This window comes from Alosa alosa, chromosome 19, assembly GCF_017589495.1.
Source record: "Alosa alosa isolate M-15738 ecotype Scorff River chromosome 19, AALO_Geno_1.1, whole genome shotgun sequence".
In the NCBI taxonomy this organism is placed as follows: Eukaryota; Metazoa; Chordata; class Actinopteri; order Clupeiformes; family Clupeidae; genus Alosa; species Alosa alosa.
In genome coordinates this window covers 25,869,692-25,875,860 of record NC_063207.1, presented here as the reverse complement: position 1 = coordinate 25,875,860, position 6,169 = coordinate 25,869,692, and positions in this window count along the sequence as shown.

Genomic DNA, 6,169 nt, shown 5'->3' with positions numbered 1-6,169 from the left:
AAGAGGAGAGGGAGAAGCGAGGCCCCCTGCAGTGCTGGAGGATTTACTGCGACTTACTGATGTCTGACCCTTGCCAGGAGATATGCCATATTTAAACTTTAGTGAACACACTAAGAAAGAAACAGAGAGGGATAGTGAGTGAGTGAGTGAGTGTGTGTGTGTGTGTGTGAGAGAGGTGTGTGTGTGTGTGTGTGAGGGGGGGAGTTACAGGGAGAGAGAAACCAGATGGTGTCTCTGAATTCTGCCCAGGCACCTGCACTTCCTGGCTGAATGTTCAGTTTTCCTATTTCACAACCGCTGTAGCAACAGTTGCAGGAAATGGAATGGAATGTTTTTCAGCCTTTTTTTGTTTTGCAAGCGCAAAGAGACCCACTACATAATCTGACCATGGCATCTGTTGTATTGAAAAATAACAAAAAGGGGTCACCCTCACTAAGATGTAAAAGAACTGTGACAAATGCAGTCCTCTGGAAAGGAACCATGAGGAAGTTTAAATGGCTATTTTCAGTTATTCCCTGAATGAGGTCATGTGTTACAATATGAGGTTTAACTTAGAACTTTGTTTTGCACTCTATCTCACTCCTCTCTTTCTCTCCACTGCTATTCTGTCCTGGACAGCCATAGCAACTCAACAATGGTGGCAGTGTTTTCAGGAAAGCCACAGAAACACCCAGTCTATCTGCAAGTGTGTGTGTGTGTATGTGTGTGTGTGTGTGCGTGTGTGTGTGTGTGTGTGTGTGTGTGTGTGTGTGTTCCAGACAGGCTGGGAGAACTGAGGACACATTCTTTCAGAGGCAGCCGAGAGGAAACAGAGGGTTTTTGGTTCAAATGTGTGTCTGTTTGACTTGGAGCACAAACGTGTTATTTTTGTCCAACCTGTGGTGAGTTGGCAGATTTTTCTGACTGAACCTGTAGGATAGGACTGGAAGCTGGCATTGCCACATAGTTACATGGGCTTTATGGAAAAGAGAGAGAATTAGAGCAAGAGTACAAGTGAGAGAGAGAAAGAGCGTGTGAGTGAGAGAAAATGAGAGAGAAAAAAAGCCTTCAACTTAATTAGCCCGCGCTTCAACAAAAAAAGGGCTGTTGGGGGGTAAAAAGGACTTCAGTGTAATCCTGACATCGAGCTCTAACCTGCTTGGACACATCCTGCCCCCGTAGAAAATGGCCCCTTTGAAGCACCCAGGGGCCCACAACGCACACACTGCTCCACTGAGCCCAGCCTGTGCTGAGGGCTTGTGTGTGTGTGTGCACTGCAGTCAGTACAGTACGCCTGCACACTCCTGTCGACAGTTAGTGCTGCTATTTTCAGAATGTGGCCTGATCTGTCGAGACAAGCCAGGTTTCTGTGGCCCTCTGGCGTCCATGTTTACAGAGCATTAGCTCCACAGTGGATGGTCCCTGTGTCAGCTGTGGACTGATGGACAACTGGTTAACCCTTTAAATCACTGTCAATACTGTGCTCCTAATGTAACGAGTGCAGGCATCCAAGTGCAAACATAGTCACTGACATGGCTATTAACATTGCAAGTTAGACATTTATCTGAATCATTTACTGAATCATACCACTGGGTGTGTTCACAATAAAATGTTTAACTCTTTATTAATGTAGCTGGTGTTTGATGCCTTTGATTAATGGAAATGTGTAGTTTTATATAGTAGGTCATGTGGGTGCTGCGTCATATATGAGCTGAACTTAATTGCACAGTTGGTCACATTCTAAAAAGGTATACCTGCATATTGCTTGTCAAATCCAGAACGGATACCCATGCCCTAACCACATGTTTTATCACAGAGAAATATGGCTTATGATTACGCGCTAGGGCCTCTTTGGCTTTATTGATAGGGCTGCCAAGGCCTGAGAGGTAGTGTTAATTTTGTCACCTATATTTAGTCTTAGTCTTGTGACGAAATTTCCTTTTTAGTCTTCGTCATATTTAGTCATTCAAATATCATTTTTGTTAGTCAAGTTTTAATTAGTCGACTAAAAGTCTCGTCATTTTAGTCTAGTTTTAGTCAAAAGAAAACTAAAGGTATCTTAGTCTTAGTCAGTTTTAGTCAACACATTTTAGTCTTTTTTTTATAACAAATTATTTCTGATTGCCATTTGAGTCAAATAGTGTTTCACACATCTCAATTTTCCAACAATATTGTGTGTCCACAGGGCTACTCGTCTGTTATAATTATTCATTCTGATTTTTTGTCAGTCAGTATGTTTACATGCACAGGTAAGTCGAGCTACAGTTATAGCTCGACTGGGATTTGACCATAGACCGTAAAAGATTTGACTGGACCACTGTCATATTCGTAGACTAGTGTTTCTCAAAGTGTGGTCCGGGGATCACTGGTGGTCCGCAAGCTATCCCAAGTGGTCCACGAGCAGACGTGGTAAAATATAATATAGATGAGTTGTTTGCAATATTGAACCAACTTGAATGTAAAAACAGTTCTGCAACACTGTCTATGTAAGATATGCCAGTTTAAATCATACAGTATGAATCCACACAATAAGCAAAGTGCAAAGACAATAAGCAAGGTGGTTCAATTAGTAGGCCTATTGTGTAGACTAATTATAGGCTACTGCTGAAGTAGGTCTATTTTTTTTTTTTTAACTAGGGTTAGTTAAGTGGTCCTGAAACTGAAAAAGTTTGAGAAACACTGTCGTAGGCCAAAGTATTAATGTTTTACTCCGCCTCGCTAGATGGCGATATGCGCCCAAACACAACACATTCCCCAAACAGACTCTCCATAGCCATTGCTAACTTGCTAGCGAACTTTCCATATTAGCTTACTTGCTAGCAAACTTTGCATCATCAGTCTAACTAGTTAAATAGTTGACATTACATGATGAACATTTTCGTATGGACATTCTGGGGGATGTTAATTTGTATGAGAGAAGCTTCAACTTCTGGGTATGTAGCATTGTGGTATAAAGCTTAGGTAGTTAGCTTGCTAACTCTGGCATAAATCTCCAGTGTTCTTGTTCCATGTAGTTTCGTGTTGCAGCCACAGGGTTACAGCAACAGCACGTAGACTAGCCTACAGGAAAGCTGTTATGCGTATGAACTCATTCGAATATTTTGAAAAATGTAACAGCTAGATATTCTGTCTTCTCATTTTGTAGACGAAAAAAGAAGAGAGATTTTATCTTAGTTTTTATTTCATGCAAAACATTTTAGTCTCCGTCTTTTTCACAATAATAATGCATCTTAAGATAGTCTTAGTCAGTGTTTCAGGACATTACTGCCGTCTCGTCATAGTCTCCTCTTAGTCATGAAAAAAAAGGTTGTTGACGAACATATTTCCTTTCGTCTTGTCTGACGAAATTAACACTACGTGAGAGGATATTTAAGACAGCTTGGTGACATGTCGTATTAAACATGCCTGAAAGACCATATTTATGAAGCGCTGGGTTTTGTGGTATGGATCCCTCAAAAAGGCAGCTCCTCAGGGAGAAGAGAGAGGCAGTCTCAGTACCCCGCCACTGGCTGCCAAATGATCAAATGATCAAGGGGTTAAACCACACTTTATGTCTCCCTCTCCCCCAAGCAGTGTTCCAAAGCATATTGTTTTACCCAAGAAGAAATAGAGAGAGAGAGAGAGTATTGGCTCCCAATGCCTCATGTTGGGTGGGGTAGCTTTCTCTTTACAACCAGCCATGTCAGTCATAGAAGATAGTAGACCAAGAGTATACTTAATGTGTGTGTGTCTCGTGTGTGTGTGTGTGTGTGTGTGTGTGTGTGTGTTTTTGTATGCATTGTGTGTGTGTGTGTGTGTGTGTGTGTGTGTGTGTATAAGTGAGACACAGGGTGTGTGTGTGTGTGTGTGTGTTTGTGTATGTATCTGTGTGTGTGTGTGTACAGTATGTGTGTGTGTCTGTCTGTCTGTGTGTGTGTGAACGCACACTCATATGCGTAGTATCCTGGTGGACACAGAACAAGCTCTGTGTTCCCTTGCTGGCGGCTGTGCCAGAGGACTTACTTCACCCGCCACTCTCTCCTGGCCCTCTCTGGACACTTCTGTGAGACCCAGTCCACGGTTCCACTCCCCCCCACTCACCCAAATCTCCTCCCCATCTGTGTGGGAAAGAATTGCTCAGGCTGGATACCATTATTCCCCGGCGTAACCCTAGACAGGCCTATTCAGTGCCTGTGAGCCCCCTGTTTTCCAAATTGTGTCTTGGCCCGGGGAGAGGGAGCTGGAAAATCCCATCGCTCCCTCCTTTTCACTGGTGTGGCCCTCGCTTGTCTAACGTCTCTGTAAATGCTTGCAGACCCCCTTTCAGCAGCATCCTCCTCCTCCTCCCCCTCATCCTCCTTCTCCTTCTCCCCCTCATCCTCCTTCTCCTCTCCTCTCCTCTCCTCCTCCCTGAGCCGAGATTCCTCCGTTTGCAGAGCATCCACTTGCTTCATTACAGGACAGCTAATTAGCAGCAGTGGCACCGGCTGGAGGGGCAGCAGAGAGAGAGAGAGAGAGATGGATGGAGCTGGAACCAGACCTGGAACCGTGAGAGAGGAGAGGGGGCAGCTGGGATGCTTTACGGCTCAGCATAAATCCAAATGGCATGGTCACGCCAAAAAGCATCAACACACACATGCTCAGACACATGCTGTCCCTGTTCTCATCTCAAATATGTAATGCAGAGGGACTTTTATTCTTGTTAGGTCACATATTCCGTGTTTCTGTTGCACATGCAAAGCATACAGTACATTCTGAATGCAGCTGTTGAGTAGGCCCACAAATGCTTCCAGGCAAAGACTTTTTGTGCTTGGATACTCCAAGTAGTCTATGTTTTGTCTGTGTTTTGGTTATGTTAGTATAGTAAAGGACGTTGTTGACTGGCAACTACTTGTGAATGGCAGAATTCCACATGTGGTTAGAGACATCATCAACACTTGACTGAATCTGGAGCTTTATGGTTTTTTAGACAGATGTGTTGAAAGAGAAGGCCCATCAATTTGGTCAGCAGCAGAAACAGGCAGGCCATTCCACTTGAGCAAAGATTTCTTGATGTGTCCTCAGTGGACCTGTCATGAATGTCCATGAGAGCTGTCCAGGTTTCTCCGAACAGTGTGTTTGTCATGGCAAGCATCCCAGGAACCTTACAACCATGCTCTCTCTCTCTCTCTCTCTCTTTCTCTCTCTCTCTCTCATACACACACACACAAATGTAGACACAAATAGTTTCTCTCTCTCTCTGTCTCTCTCACCCTCTTGCTCATTTACACACACACACACACACACAGACACACACACACACACACACACACACCACTTTCTAGGCAGGTTCTGAGGAAAACCAATTCAGAGGGAGTGAAAATAAATATAAAAAGATCTCACAGCTCTCTGGGCGGTGCAAACTAAATGTGTGGCGCACATTCAGGTCTTCCTCACACAGCTGCGCGTACTGGGAAGGGTGTTAGTCCACCCAACATGGAAACCTAAGCAGGCCCGACCGGAAGAAAAACAAACCGAGAGTAAGGAATGATGAATGGTGAAACGGTCTTTCCCCCCCTACCTCTTCTCCTTTGGACTGCGTCCAACAAAATCATTGTCCAGCCATGATAAAAGTTGTGGAGACAGTCCGCCATTTTTTTCCCTTTCCTCCTCCACTATTCTCCTCACTTGACATTCCTCTCCTCCTACATGCCGGTCAGCTTTTTTAGCCATTCTGTTTTTTCTTCATTCCCACTTGGCACATTTTTTTTTTATCTGCACACACACACACACACACACATCCTCCAACCCATCACTTGTGTTATTTTATTGTAGAAAAATAAGGTAAATATTAACGCACAAGGTATGGCCAAGGTCCCAAGCAGCCGGGACTGTAATTCCCCATCACACATCTGGCAGAAGGCATATAGTACACATCTGGTTTGTGTAAGAGTCTGGGCACGGTTGCCCACTGACTGACGTTTCCCTCTCAATACAGAGGTCCTATTGTCACCACAGAACAGAGTTCAGTCCTACAGGCCCAAGATGGAGGGTGTAGGCTACAGTAGACTCACAATTATTTTTTTAACATTGCACAGTAAACTGCCACCTTAGATGTATCCATTTATTAGTGAACAATTATCTTTGATTTTTATTTGGGACAGGAAAGATAGGCCTGCATATAATCAGGATGCACAGTTATTGCAGCCAAGGTGTATGGCTTTTAATTATT